The sequence below is a fragment of the Varanus komodoensis genome, unplaced genomic scaffold, assembly GCF_004798865.1.
Source record: "Varanus komodoensis strain SLA01 unplaced genomic scaffold, ASM479886v1 scaffold2, whole genome shotgun sequence".
NCBI classification, from domain to species: Eukaryota; Metazoa; Chordata; class Lepidosauria; order Squamata; family Varanidae; genus Varanus; species Varanus komodoensis.
The window spans coordinates 32,063,009-32,078,381 of record NW_025335568.1 but is presented as its reverse complement, the minus strand read 5'-3'; positions in this window follow the sequence as shown (position 1 = coordinate 32,078,381).

Below are 15,373 nucleotides of genomic sequence, written 5' to 3'. Positions count from 1 at the left end.
CCCCCAACCCCATGCATTCACTGGCCAATATTTGCACATAATCATGTTTTTTTTGCACAAACTGCCCCTTGATGGATTAAGGTCATCATGTGTCATCTGGCCGGTGATTGCTTGACCACATTTTAGTGAGGAATTGGATAATATATGTACAAAAATAGTTTTCATTTTTTAAAAGAATGAAACCTATCTATCTATTTGAAACAGAAAGATATATATTAAATGATTTAAATAGTGATGATCCAGGTCCCTTCCATTTCAATAGTGTTTGGAATATGCAATGTTTATATTTCTTTTGAGGTGATGAAAACAACAAATTCTGATTATCTTGCATATATTTATCTCTGCATCAAAATGTGGCATACCTTCTAAGCAGAGAGCCCTTCCCTGACTTGTAGTTAAGTCAGGGAAGGGGTCCAAAGTTTCTACCAAATGTTGTAGATTGAATGACAAAACTAATAGACAGCCAAAGTCATTGCTAGCAACTGGCAGCTGCTGGCTACTAGACACCATTGCTTAGTCCCCCAAAACTTCTGAAGTGATTCCACATGTTAACATAGAGATGGCATCATAGTATAGCATCACTCTATAGCTTTTGGGAATGATAAAATGGTACCTGCTGGCCGAGTAGTTGTGGGAAGGAGTTTGGTTGCTCTGCTCTGAATTTCACTCTTTGATGTATGTCTGAGAGGGCCCCAGAATTTAGATTTTATCAGCAAATTCGAATGTATTCAGTTTCAACTCAATTGCAGGCCTGTGTTTCTTCCCTACTACAAAATGAGAATTATAATCTAATAAAATAGATTCATTCTTATTGTGAATATCTCCTTCCCATGAAGTTATGTTTATCCACTTGAGCTCTGAATAGACATGTTACAGACTCCCATTGCTGAAATGTTTCCCATTTCGCCACTTACTAATCTGATAGCAAAATGGAAAGGAATATTTCACCATGGCTTCTCATGATGTGCACACACACCCATGGTCTTTGGCAAGATCAGAATAATGAATTGGAGTGTCCTACTTTGCCCAATCAATGGAACACAGAAGGCTAATGGACCTCAAGTTACCCATAATTCAGCAAAACCTGATTTTTCAAGTGCTTTGGATGTCATAGCCTCTTTTCAGTAAGGGTTTATTTAAAGTGGGAAGTTACTCTAATGATTCTCTCACTCATATATTTTGCCAGTGCCCAATGGCTACTTCTTTTTGAGAAATAAAAATAATGTGGATACATTTTGTCATGGAAAGATCTTTAATATTCATGGACACACATGTTCTTCTTACCTGTCTACCTATCTCCTGCAGGTCAATGTCAATGGATCCTCCTATTGACAGTTAAGAGACCGATATAACAATATTTGAAGGACCAAGAGCTAACTTGTTAATGGATTGAGGATCTGATGAAACTTTTGATTTCTGAAAAAGTGGTTTTAGGAGTATTTATGAAAGGATAAATACATGAATATTTGTTCAGATCTATGCATAACTATTCCTAAGAATAAGTAGCATATTTTGCTATACATGAAATATATAGCAATACATGGTTTATATGTATTGATTGTAAATCGATTCACCCACATTTCATGGAAGAAAATTGTAATACATTTTATTTTATTATTTCTCTGTTGTTTTAATGTAGTTTTTATTTTGATTTTTGAAACTCACCCACCCACCGTACCCCACCACTCCAAAAAAAAAAAAAAATGGTGGGGGGAGAAAAGGAAAGGAAAGGAAAGGAAAGGGAAAAAAGAATATCTCATCCAGTTCAGAATACAATGGAAGCATCTAAAGAAAGGCCCCCTAGTGCATAGAAGCCTGTGCTAACATATTATTTAGTTACCAGAACAATCTTGTTCTAATTTTCTATCATAGACTAACAGAACTATCCTTCTGAAAGTTGTAGCAATGAACTGGGATGTGTGAAATTTATCCCCTTTTAATTCATTGCAGAGTTGACAAAACAACTGCATGAGCAATAGGCTTACCCTGGTTACATTTCTAGTCGTGCAATTTTTTCACTAGTCATAACATTGTTGTGAATGTGTACAGGATTCACACTGTGTGTGGATGAGACCACCAAAAGAATGGGAAAAAATGATTTGAAAGCGGATGGAGCACAGAATGCAAAGTTACCACTAGGTCTTGGGGCATTTGTATACAGAACTGAAATAGATACATGATAAATATCGGAAGGAGGTGTCTGTAATAAGGATAACTCTGTCTTGTCAGCTGTACAATTCTAATGCTGTAGTAGGAAAAAAAAGCACAGACTTGCAATTATGTCCCCACTGACTAAATTCAAATTTGCTGATAAACTCAAGCTCAGTTTACATCCCGGAGCCTTGTTTGGACATCAAAGTGCAAAACTGTTGCCATCCATTGGTAACTGGTATTCTCTTGGTTCTGACAAGTCAAGGACTGGTACTGTTTGACCAGTGCCTGCACATTTTACCTTCCTGGATCCATGCTGACAGATATGCATTTTTCAAATGAGGATAACATTCCATTCATCTTAAGCAGTGGGCTGTAGCCCACAAAAGCTTCTGCCTCAATAAATCTGTTATTCCTTAAGGTACCACAAGGTTATTTGTTGTTTTTACTGCAACATAGTTAGCCCTCTGCAATAAATGAATACATTAGGTGCCTTTCGTGACCATATTTAATGCTTGAGGAGAGTATTCAATTGAGAGAGTTGAATACCTTTCGTAGTAAACATATTTTTCACAAAAAACATGTAGCAGCACAGGAGATACAGCTAAAAAGGCAACTAGTTAGCAGCTGTTACTATGACCTTTATCTGCATCCATGGTAACTGGGCTAAGATGGAGATCCATTTTATTATTCTCACACCCACAATGTTAAGCCTGTGAATCCCATTGCAATTTAATGGCTAAAATCAGAAGGCAGATCTGTGTTCATTGGACCAGTGCCGACATCCTCTTAGCTAATGAGTGCTATAAACATTTTCATGCCAGGAAACCAATGCAAATGGAAATATTATGCCATCCACCAAACACACAGACATGCGCGCACACACACAAAATGGTCAATGAAGGCAGCTCTTTGTGATCCTCTACACACACGATCATTTCCAGGAACACAACACCACTGACTTCCAGCTTCTTTCCCCAAAAACTATTCACTCCAGCTAATGACAGTTCTTCAAAACATTCCAAGCAGAGAATAATATTTTTTTATGTGCCATTGTCATTTGTGCAGCTATCAGGGACTTTATTCTTATTTCTTGTCCACTTAGACTATCACCCATGAATTGCAACTTCACCTCTTGATGTAGCAAGAAAATGAAATAAATGATTTACATTGGCACTCCATGGTGAGTTTTACTCTTTACTGGAAAAAATAAAAAAATACTGCCATATCATATAATACCAAACAGAAAAAGTGCATGTTACATGAGAGATCAATTACTAGTTTTCCCGATATTTTTATTATTCCTTGCAAGCAGGGGTGTGTGCATGCATGCCCACTTTTGGAGTTGATCTGATGGAGGGAGATTTAATCCTTTTCTTCTCACTTTTTCATCAGATAAATTGCTCTCCCCAAAATGGCTTCTATGGTGGGGGAACAGACAGTTTCTGGATTTTGATCCTGAAAGCAGAAGTGTTCACAATTCAATCAAATGCAGAGCCAAAGATACTTAGTAGAGGTGCAATCTGGAAAATCATGTAATATGGTGAGTCTCCCCACAACCAATAACAATAATGCATTGAACTGTATGGTCACATCAGTTACAGGGTCTGCCTGTCTTGGACACCATCATTCTCAATACAGTTTGTAGGTCACTGAAGCACTTGCTGCTCTCTTACAATTTTGAGTCTTGCCCAGTCACCTGGAAGAGAATTAGTTTTGCAACTTATAGCAAACTACAGTAAAATAATTTAGACAGCGGTCCTAGTAGCAGGTACTTCCAATTTAGTGATTGTTTTGACTGCAGGCCCATAGGTTTTTGCAAAGAGTTATTTACCTGAGTCAGGTCCAACTCAAAATGGGTTCATCCTAAGTGTAGTTTCCCCCAATTCTCTTGAAATGGGGTGGGGGGTTAGTACTAACAAGGCGGGGCTGCTAGTGACATGAGAAAGTTGTCTGGCTGCTCATTGGCTGGAACTGATGCTAAGGCTGGTCAAGGCTGGGGGATAATGATCAGTGAAAGGTGTACCAAACTCAACTGATTTTTAAACTTCCCTCAAGAATGCTATGTATCATATTCCAGAGTTCAAAAGAAAATCTAGCAAAGGTTTTCAAGAAAGTCAAGGAGTGTTCATGGAACACTACTCTATTCTTGGTAAAACATGACTAGTCTAGGAGAGAGTGGTATTAAGTGGAGTAATTGCACCATGACCCAAGGAGGCAGGAGTGGAGGTTGGACAGGATAAAAGACATATATTCCTGGTAAAGGTCTTGGCAGAAACCCTGTTTGCAATGATTAAGCAATGAAGGGTACAATTCTATGCATGTTTATACATATTTTGTCTAAATAAACCTAGGATTGTCCATGAGTTTGGAACAAATGATTTCATACTTCACCTGACACCTTCGGGACTGGGCAGAAACCAATTTAACTAGGCTTACTAGTCTGAGTTGTCTGTAATGCTACTATTGCTGCCCCGTCCCTAAGATTTGGAGTGGAAGTCCTTCTTCAGGAGCCATCTTTGAAGGAGATCAGAAGAGTGGCTACCTGGAGAAGGGCCTTCTCTGTGGTGGTGCCCTGCCTATGGAATGGGTTTCCTGAGAGGTGTGCCTGGCATCAACACTTTTTTATTTTGGCACCAGGCCAAATCCTTTTTATTTTCCCAACATTTTAAACGTTACTATTGTTATTAATGTTGATTTCATATATTATTGTGATTCTGTGTCTTATTTATTTATGTTATTGTCACTCTGAGACACTGTAAAAGGCGGGATACAAAAATTTTAAATAAATAAGTAAATAATTACTATTTGGATTCTCTCACTTCCACCCAATAGGCCAACATGGCCAAAAATACTGCTTGTATTTCAAGGCCGTTCTGGGTGGCCTTAAAAATGGATCAGATAATTTCTTGGAAGATACAACCACTTTGTTTATATTAAAAATGTGAATGCATTAAGTGGTATGAAAGTATTTGAATAAACAAGTCTATCAATGGTCACGAGTTATGATGGCTACATATTCCTTCAATAGCAGATGCCACATACCTCTGCCTATCAGTGCTCAGGAACCTGAGTGAGAAGATGCTATGCTGCTCATGAATTGTTTGTGGGATTCTGATGGGCATCTGGTTGGCTACCTCACTCTGTGAACAAATAGTGAACTAAGTAGACCTTTGCTCTGATCCAGCATGATTCTTCCTATGTTCCAATCTTATGTATACTCATGGGAACAGGCACAGAAACTGGATTTTTCCCCCTCAGTGCATGAGAATGGCTAGGAGGTTTGTCGCTGTAGGAATAGTTTGGATATTCCATTGAAGAGTCACCAGGAACTGACAGTAGGCAGCAAATATGAGGAACTTCTTGACTGAGCTGCATTTGTTTTAAGATAACATGGAATATTATTTCAGGACCACTTAGAATTTCATGACCTTGGGTGGCAACCTGGAATCAGATTGCTTGATTTTATTAATTCTGAACATGTAAGTTTTTCACTGATCTCACAATGACTGTTTTGGCTGTTGTGTGAACACCACAGGGATGGCCCATTTTCTGAAAAATAGAATGTGTGTGAAAGACAAATTTATGGAAACCCTTATGGGATCTCAAACATCTGGGTTTCTGAAACATTGTTCTTTTGATAACTTGAAAGAGCTGTGTATTAGTTGGTTTGTGCTGGCCACTACAAAGGATCTTTTTTAATTATGGTGGTGGTTTAGCTATTCCTGACAGCTCCCTACTCCAGACCTTTGAATGGGTGAAGGTAGTGATGGTGAACAGTGCAGCTTCAATATATTTTTCTGTCCCAAAAGACAACTAAATGCTGCACCCATATCTATGAGGGCATTTTTTAAGGAAATTCTAATTTCCTCCTTTGACCATCTCCAATGATCCATCAGTGGTTGCACTAAAAGGTCCTTCCCTTCATCTTTTTCCAGGCCTGGTGAGCCCTGTGTATACCAGGAGCCAAGACCTTGCTGAAGCTGACCAAGGAAATAACTCACAGTGAAATAATGGTTTGTTTTTCATGCATTTTGCATGAGCAGAGATGCTGTCTTGATTTGAATTAATTATTTAGATCCATTTTAAAACTTCCCAAAGTTTAGGTTAGTCAACACAGAATGACAATAATTGTGGAATCAGTGAACAATTCCAAAACCAGGATTTTCAATAGTGCCTCTGGTGGGATGGGAAGAGTAGCAAAAGAGAGATTTCTACATGTGGAAAAATGACACTGATTACAAAATTGATGGACAAACTAAGGAAATTAATATGTCACAAGTAGAATGGTGTTTAAAAGACCCTTCTTTTTGGCTTTCTTCTTTATTTGTGATCTTCCATCATATCAAACCTGTGGGTTCCGTCATAATAGTATTCTATCTATCTATCTATCTATCTATCTATCATCTATCAATGTCTAGTTATAATAGATGAAAGCCTATGCAAATGCAAAGTTGTAAGGCTGAAGGTCAGCAATAAGTCTCCTTGAGCCTCTAGGTAAAGCCATTATATTTGCTTTGTATACTGTTGTCAATGACATAAAACCACATTCATACATTCATAAAATATAATATATGAAATATTATTGTCTGTCATCATCAGCTTCCTCCTTCATCTTAAAATACATTGGGATTCTATTTTTTCTAAAATGTTATCCTAGCAGAAGAGAGAGAGAGAAAAAAAAAGCCTTAATAACTTTCCCTGTCAAGAACTATATATTTCTTTCATGGAATAATGCCAAATATCCTTTATAATAAAAAGCTTGAACTATTTTGCTAATAAAAGCTGCTTGTTCTGGTAACTGTAAAGGTCAGGCAGAAAATAATGTTGCTGGTCCTTATCTTTTAAAATAATGTCACTTTCTATCATTACTGTAACATTTTTGGGCAACAAATTGGAGAGAAAACAAAAGATATGATGTTCTGACAACTGGGCCAGTTGTCCATTAAAAGGCATTAGACTGCAACTGTTGTTAGCCAATTAGAACCTCAAAATGTCACAAAGGGCAGTTATATCTTCCAAGTACTACCCAGACACAAAATAGTCAAATTCATATCCTAGATTAAATGACAAATATTAATTTTAAATGGAATCCTTCCAAAGTCTTAGATGGGTCATAGTTTCCAAGCTGAAATATTCTGAATTTCTAATTGCAATACATTGAGAGAGAAACTCTGTATACTTTATTTAACAAAGTGGTTGCTTTTGGATGTAATATTAAATCATGGTTCATCATTAAGAGAGGATCTATCTAGTACTGTAGGGTAATCATGAGATTATCCCTCAATTCATCTTTTAGTTCTAGCAGTTAATCCATACAGATCGTATTGAATGTTTTCATACATAGCCCTAAAACACACTTTTGAGTTGTGTGTACGTGCGTGTTAGAGGAAACTTGGGGAAGGTGCAAACCTAGGTGAAGCTCACTTTCATAGTTCCAAATCTGGAGATTTTATACAATTCCTTGGAAGTATATTTACTAGGGTTTTAATTGGTTGCTTCACCAGGCCAGATTTGTTGACTGATCTGTGGCAGCTAATTTTAACTCGTGAGGGCTAATTTTAATCATTGCAAGTGATGTGGCACACTTGGTCTGCTTGGGGGGTTTTTTTGGACAGTATTTGGGTTCTTGTGTGGTGCTGTACTAGAGGATATAAGAAAAATGTCAAAGATGTGTGCTCCTAGACTATCACAGTCTGATCAGGGATCCTTCCAAGATCCTTCTTGCCTGAAGCATTTTTGAGCCAGGGATGCCCACCTCGTAAGTATGCATTTGGCTTCCTTTGCCTAGATGAAGAACTTGACATTTGTCTACATTAAAATTAATTTTGTTGATGTTAGGCCGGTGCTCCAGCCAATCAAGAGCACATTAAAATTGGTTTCTACCTTCCAGGGTATTAGCTATTCCAGTGCTATGCCATCTTCAAATCTGATAAGCATTCATTGCACCTCCTCAATCAAATCATGAAGAAATAATTGAAAGGCACCGGGACCAGGACTGAACCCTGCAGTACCCCACTTATACCTCTCCCCAGCTTGAGAAGGTGCCATTGATGAGCTCCTTGAGTCCTATTTTGTAGCCAACTGTAGATCCACTTGATGGATTTTTCATCTAGTCCATTTTTAGCTAGTTTGCTATCAGGATATTATGGAGCACTTTGTCAAAGGCTTTGCCAAAGATAGATGTCCACAGCATGCCCATAATCCAACCCTAGTGATGGAACTAGCCATTAATATGTGAACATTGCCCACATAACCATCGACACTGATTGCAGGGATCATTAGCCAAGTTTCCATTTCCTAAAGCCCAAATAATAGAAATGTTCTATTATTATTATTATTATTATTATTATTATTATTATTATTATTATTACAACAGTAACTGAAGGAAGGGGAAGAAATATCAGAACACATTTAGCTTTAAAAACTAGGGCGCTGTGACTTTCTAGTGTATAAGGCATTCTAATTATAAGGCTTCCAATTACCCACAGAACCTATTCAGAAAAGCCTCCACCATAAAGAACCTTGTCATGCTGGAAAAAAAATATGATTCCTCTCTCTCTCTCTCTATGCCTACATATTTAAACTGTCATTCACTCACCTATTTAATTAAATGCACTTCCCTCTGTGGGGCAATTTCACATAAGATGCCAAAGCCAAATTTTGCAAAAGGGAGTAAAATCCATCATTTTGTTCATGTGGGTAAAATGATATTCCCAATTTAATTCAAATAAATAAACTTAACGAAGTGGTCAATGTATTATGATTGCAGGAATATTTTAGGACTGACTGAAAGGCTTTGTGCAAAGCTTTGGGTGGTAAATGAACTTTTAGGGGGATGGTTTCATTGGAGAACCTCTTAAGTTTTGCGGATCTTTGCCCAAGTGCCTTCCAAGCTAGCCTGCTGGGACCACACACTGTCCAGTCTGCAGGGCCCCCACAAACAGCTGTAAATATCTTTCTTTTCTTTCCTTTGTGGGGGAAGTTGATGCCCTATGAATTGTCCCATGAATCCTGGCTGTGGAGGAGTTCAGTATGATAGCAAGCAAGCAAGCAAATAGAAATTAAAACAGCAACAGCAAAAACCACAAAGAAACCTGCACCACTCTTTTTGTGAAAAGATGAAAGCTATGGCAAAAAAGTGTGTGCGCGCACGCATGTGTATGTGCAGGGGGAAAGCCAACGTTTCCCAACAACTGCACTTGATTTTATTGTGTAGCATCAACAAACACATGAAGATTATAATTAACTGTGGAGAACAGTAATCATGGAGTACAGTGCCATTGCACTTATGCACAATAATTTAAAAGGAGAATAAGAAAGAATTCTGTGCACGCTTTACAGTCCTGATCAGTCCTTGAAATGCTGATGTCTGATTTGGTCTACTGTACTGGCCTTAGTCAATAATATCATCATTCAAAAGGATTTTGCACAAGGGTGGTGGTGTGCATTCATATAAAAGAAGGCATCAGTTTTATACAGGGCTTAGCTTTCGACATGATTGTCAAAGTTTTGTGGTTTAGGTTTAAGATACCAGGGAGTGGGCATGGGGTAAATCTTTCCATTAATGAAGAAAGAAGTAGAATGGTTGTGAAACATTACTTAAAACAAAATTAAGGTTAATTCTCTGATAAAATGTCAAAGCCATTTTAAGGAGGCAAAAAGGGTTGGATGAGAATTGTAACATTTCTCAGGGAGTTTCCATGCATGTCACAATTTCCCCTGGATTTTGCATCAAAGGAGAACTGAAGCTATTTCAAGTGATCCTCCTCAGACATAACTCCAATGGAATTCCAAGAGATGTCAAAAGATTTCCTGAGATGTGAGCATTATTCCTTAATGGCGGTTGTCCATCCCAGATAGTACAGAATAGAAGGAAAGAAAATGGGATAAAAGAGTATATTTGAATCTATGTATGTTTGGATAGGGAGAGTTTACTTAACATATTAGAATTATTATGCATATGATTATGCTGAGACAAGGAAAAATAAATAATGGACCTGATCCAGACCTCCTCCTGTACAACAATGGAAAGTTTAAGTGGTGCAAGTGGATCTCTTGCTGAACAGATCGTCAATGCTGCCAATTAAAGCCAACTTTGCTTTAAATCAGTTTGTAGCAGGATATAAACCCTGCATTGGTTAGCACAACCTTCCCCAGATTGGTGCCCTCTCATCCTGCTGAGCTGCACCTCTGATCCTTCCTTATATTGGTTCTTCTGCCTGGTCATTCTAACTGTATCAACTGAACACATCTGCATGTCTCCTGTTTGGGCAAGGATGTTAGGAAGTAACCTGGTTTTATCTCATTCATTCATTCCAACAGCAGTAACATTTACAAATATGCAAAAGCACACACACAACTCAAAAGTGTGTTTTAGGGCTATTTATGAAAACAGTGAATACTGACTGTAATGATTAACTGATAGAAGTAAAAGATTAATTGAGATATGATCTCATGATTGTCCCACAGTACTAGATAGATCCCTTCTTGTATGATGTAGTCTGGAACACAACCTGTCTGTGCTCATCCATCTCCATATAAGGATCGCCTTGGCTGGCTCAAGGACAAAGTTGCCATGTACAAATTAACAGATCATCAATATTTTTCGTTTGTGTATTTAAACTATTACTTCAGTTTGTGCATTTCAACTATTCTGTGCTAAATATAAAATACAGGGACATGCATCAAGAATCCACCTCTGGATGCAGCTCCCAGTCAAGTGGACACGTCCTCAGAGAAATGGTCGTACATTTCAGATGAACTACATAGGACGTTTCCATATTCTGGGCCAGATGAGTCATGAGTCAAAGTGAGGTGGCTGCCTCAGGCAGCAAGTGCTGAGAGGCAGCAGCAAGGCGTAGGACGAGAGAAGCGTGTGCCCTGTGGCCTTCCCTATACCTCCTAAGCTGGTCTGCTGCCTTCAGTGGTGTCCCATTATTGGTGCTGGAGGGAGACATTCAGTCTCAAAGAAAGGCTTTTGTACATGGAATGAGAAGGGGCACCATCTTTTTTCCCCCCCCAGGTGGAAAAAAATCTGGGAAGCCTCTGGAGAAAGAGCAATCCATGCCTTCACCTTGGTTCAGCTTCAACTCCTGGATGTGATTCTCTGGGATTTCAGAGGGGAGGTCTTTGGGCGAACAGGGACTGAACTTGTGACCTTTTTGCATTCAAAATATATATTCTATTCTACCAAGCTGTGGCCCTTCTCCTATATCTATGCTGTACTGCAAACATAATATTACACCAGCATGGATGGAGCTATCGCTAGGAAGATTAATTAGGAAAGCCACAAGAATCCTAGAGATGGTACATTTCATTTGACCAACTTCAAACTATTTCTGTCTGTACAGCAGGCATAAACAGACTCCATAAACATCCAAGAAAGTATATTCTCTGCTGCTAGTTCCTTTTTAGAGAAATCTATGTGACATGTACCTAGAAAAAGGTGTTCAAAATATTCAGCATGGCTCCCTCCCCCATGAAGAGGAGACTATGGCAGGCAGAGAAATGATGCACAGGAAAATTATTCTTTGCATAATGCAAGTAACATTTAGTCACTTCCTAGTCATGGTTTTTAGTCAGTCAGTCATCTGTCCTAACCATCTGCTCAACACTACAATTTTTCCTCCCCTTCAGTCTAGTTGAACTATATCAACATAAACTGTTTCTTCAAGCAAAGTGAATGCACCAGTATGTATATGGCAATGAAATACTGACTCTCTGTGTTCCTGGAGAGTAAGATTTCTTATTAAAGAAACAGTAACAGCTGAATACATCAGAGCAAAGTTTTGCCCAGGACATGACTGGAAGCTGCAGCTAGTTGTGGTTTCTTGAAGTGTGTAATTCTTTATACTGAAACAGACAGTATGTAAGTACATTGGAACCTTGCACACTAACACTGAACCTGTGGCCATAGTTAGTGGGAATTCTCCATCTTCCCTTTCCATTTTCAGTGAAAGTGAAGCAGTGAGGTATAGCAGTGAAGCGGGGTATGTATCAGTCTTTAGAGATAGATGCTTTCTCTAGAGTCAAGCCAGTGATTTCAGATTTTTAACAACTCTCTCGTCTAGGCCCATTTCCATAACTAGGTCATTTAAGTAAAGCCCAGGCATAAATATTCTCACATGAAAGTCATATTGAATCTGATAGAACCTTTCCCCTAATAAATAAAATTAAAATTAAAATTAAATAAATAAAAGTAGTATATTTAAATGCAGGCCTGGCAGGAATAATGCTAATTATTCTTCATCACTCAGGGTTTGCAAAAATGTATGCACACATATTACTGGTTATTGTGATTTTATGTTTCTGATTGTAAAATACACATGATCCAGAAAAATGCACTAGTTTTCTATCTGCCCTACACATGAAGTTTATGCACAATTTTATTTGCCCATTGGCCTGTCCTGGTAGGACTGTTTAAATGTATACGACAATGAGGAAAAGAACCGACCATTTGCCAGCCTAGATTTATATATCTTGACAGAGCCAGGAGGTACTATGATGTGCAATTCCAAGAATTCCTTCCTTCCACGTATCCATTACAAAATAATAGGAGCAGGACCATATATTTCCCCATATTTGGAGAGTTTCTCTATGAGCCTATTAAATAGTGCTTCTTCGTCCATTTTGTTTCCTAAGAAGATTTTTTAAAATGCCTTAAGTCCTTTATGCCTCCTTTTCCTGTTGTTTTCCCTGACTGTGCTACTGAAATGAAGTACTAGCTGGTAGCCAATTTATCATTTTTTCTTAGTCGAGGAAGTTCCACTAGTTTTGTCTTTACAGTAGGATGTTCTGATTGGAAGTTAAGAACATAACGGAAAAAATCAAATGCATTGATACAACATGGAGAATACTTGGCCAAACAGCGCTGAAAAAAAAAAAAAAAGACCTTGGAGTTGTAGTGGACAACAAACTAAATAGGAGCCAGCCAAGTGATGGAGCTGCAAGAAGCACAAATGCTATTTTGGGGTGTATAAATAGAAGCATCCCTTCTAGGACAAGAGAGGTACTAGTTCCTCTTTACTCTGCACTAGTCAGACCCCACCTGGAATATTCTGTTCAATTGTGGGCGCACAAGTTTTTAAAAGATGCTGGAAAATTAGAAATGGTTCAGGGGAAAGCAACAAAGATGTTCCAGGGTCTGGAAACATAGCCCTATGGTGAGAGACTGAAAGGACTGGGCATGTTAAACCTCAAGAAGAAAAGACGAAGAGAAAATATGATAACTCTCTAAATATACCTTAAAGGCTATCATAAAGAGGAAGGAAAAGGTCTCTCTCACTTATCCCTGAGTTTAGGACATGTAAAAACTGCAGCACACCAGATTCAGGCTAGACACCATGAAGAACGTCCTGACTGACAGAGCAATACAACAAGAGAGGTCATCGGCTGGGCTGCACCTGAGGCATTCAAGGCAAGCGGGATGGTGTGACTCGCACTGGCAGGGAGGTAGACCTGATGGTCTCCTTGGACCCTTCGAACCCTACTGTGCTTTGAATCTATGAATTCCTATCATTTGAGACAGCCACACAATTGCCATCTTCTTAGTTATTTGCAGAGGGGACAGGGGTACAGAAAACTGAAAATATATTGGAAGATTGTCTAGAGCTAACAAATATATTTATACCTGTGTGTGTGTGAAAGTGAGTGTCCTTTTCATTTAAGTGAAAATCAATAGTTACATCTTGTTTGTGAATTTGGAAACCAAAGTTACAAAGGGGGATGGGGGGATGACAACATGCAAAACAGCTAACCACACGTTCCATAACATAAGATGTAACTGTTCTTGGACATATTTTACATTGTAGTTTTATGTCATTGCACACAAAATATCCGATCTGCCAACTACATATACGTATGTATATGTGCATGTCTAATGTGCAGTTAACCTTATCCTTTCTGGGCATACATCTGGATGGTATGGAAGGGAGACTGGAGCTACATATTCAAAAGGGGCATCGAATGTTGCCTGTTCATGAGCAGGTTCCATGGCTGCTTCCATTCCTGGGGTGGCTAATCCTGCCAGGTCCATCCTGCCAGAGGTGCCTACTGCTTATTCCCTCTTAACATACAGGCAAGACCTGTAATGATTGGAAATGCTCATTTCTGGAATGGAGTAGGTTGATGGAACTTCTCATGCAAGGTCTGCCAGCTCACTGTGTTCCAGAAATGGGTGCTGTGGCTCATTTTAGGTTGCTCCAAAAATACTAAATCTCTATTCCACTAGCAGTGCATGCTGCTTATGCAATGGAAGCAGCTTGTGGACAATCACCATTGGATACTGCCAATTTCTTGTCAACAATGTTGCCCTTATCAGCTCAGCTATAGCCTAGACATTTATGCATTGAGTCGTAAGAGGAATCTTTGGGGATATCTAAGTGCAGGGAGCTGAACACGAAAATGATGGATTCTAAGCACATGCAGCTGAAAGTGCAAAGATCCCCCCTCTGGTCCTTCTACTAAGATCTGAGGATCTGAGGCTGCATGTGGTGAGTATGAGGATGTAGGAAATGGGACCAGCAGGTATAGGCCCAGTAGTCCTTTCCTGCCTTCTGAGAATGCAGGAAAACAAATACCTAAACAGGGCTACAGTGTCCTGAGCACAGTGGATGGTCTCCTATTGCATCCACAAGCAGTCCTACACTGAGATTCCTAAAGAAGATTTACTTAAGTGGCTCAGGAAGACTAAGGTTGAGTGAAAATGGCCTTTCAGAATTCGCCACCCTCACCCTGTCTGCAGGTGGAACAGAAGAATGTTGTAGCCCAGGACCTGATGCATCTTGACTCAGACCTTCAGGCCATCTAGCTCACCAACGCTGGCGCTGAGAAGCTCCAAGTTTTCAGGCAGGAGTTTTTGTCTGGAGATGCGCGATGTTGAGCTGTGACCCATCCCCATGACACTGGGTGAGGGGCTGTGTTGCTGAATATTGTCCTTGTGGTGCCATGGAATTTCCCATTGACTAGGGTAGAGCTACATAAAAGAAAATCAAACATGGCATGTTCCAACTCAGTTAAAAGTGTTACAATATGGATGCACACATGCACACACTGGATTATACTAGTAGAGGAAGTTTGCAGTGGGATAAGAGAGCAGGACTCAGAGGAGTAGGAGGCAAGCTACTATTGCTTTCTCCATGAATATTTCAGGAATATTACACATTATTAAATCTAGCTTTGCTGCTGTGCCAGAAATTCTATGTACCCTTTTATGTACACT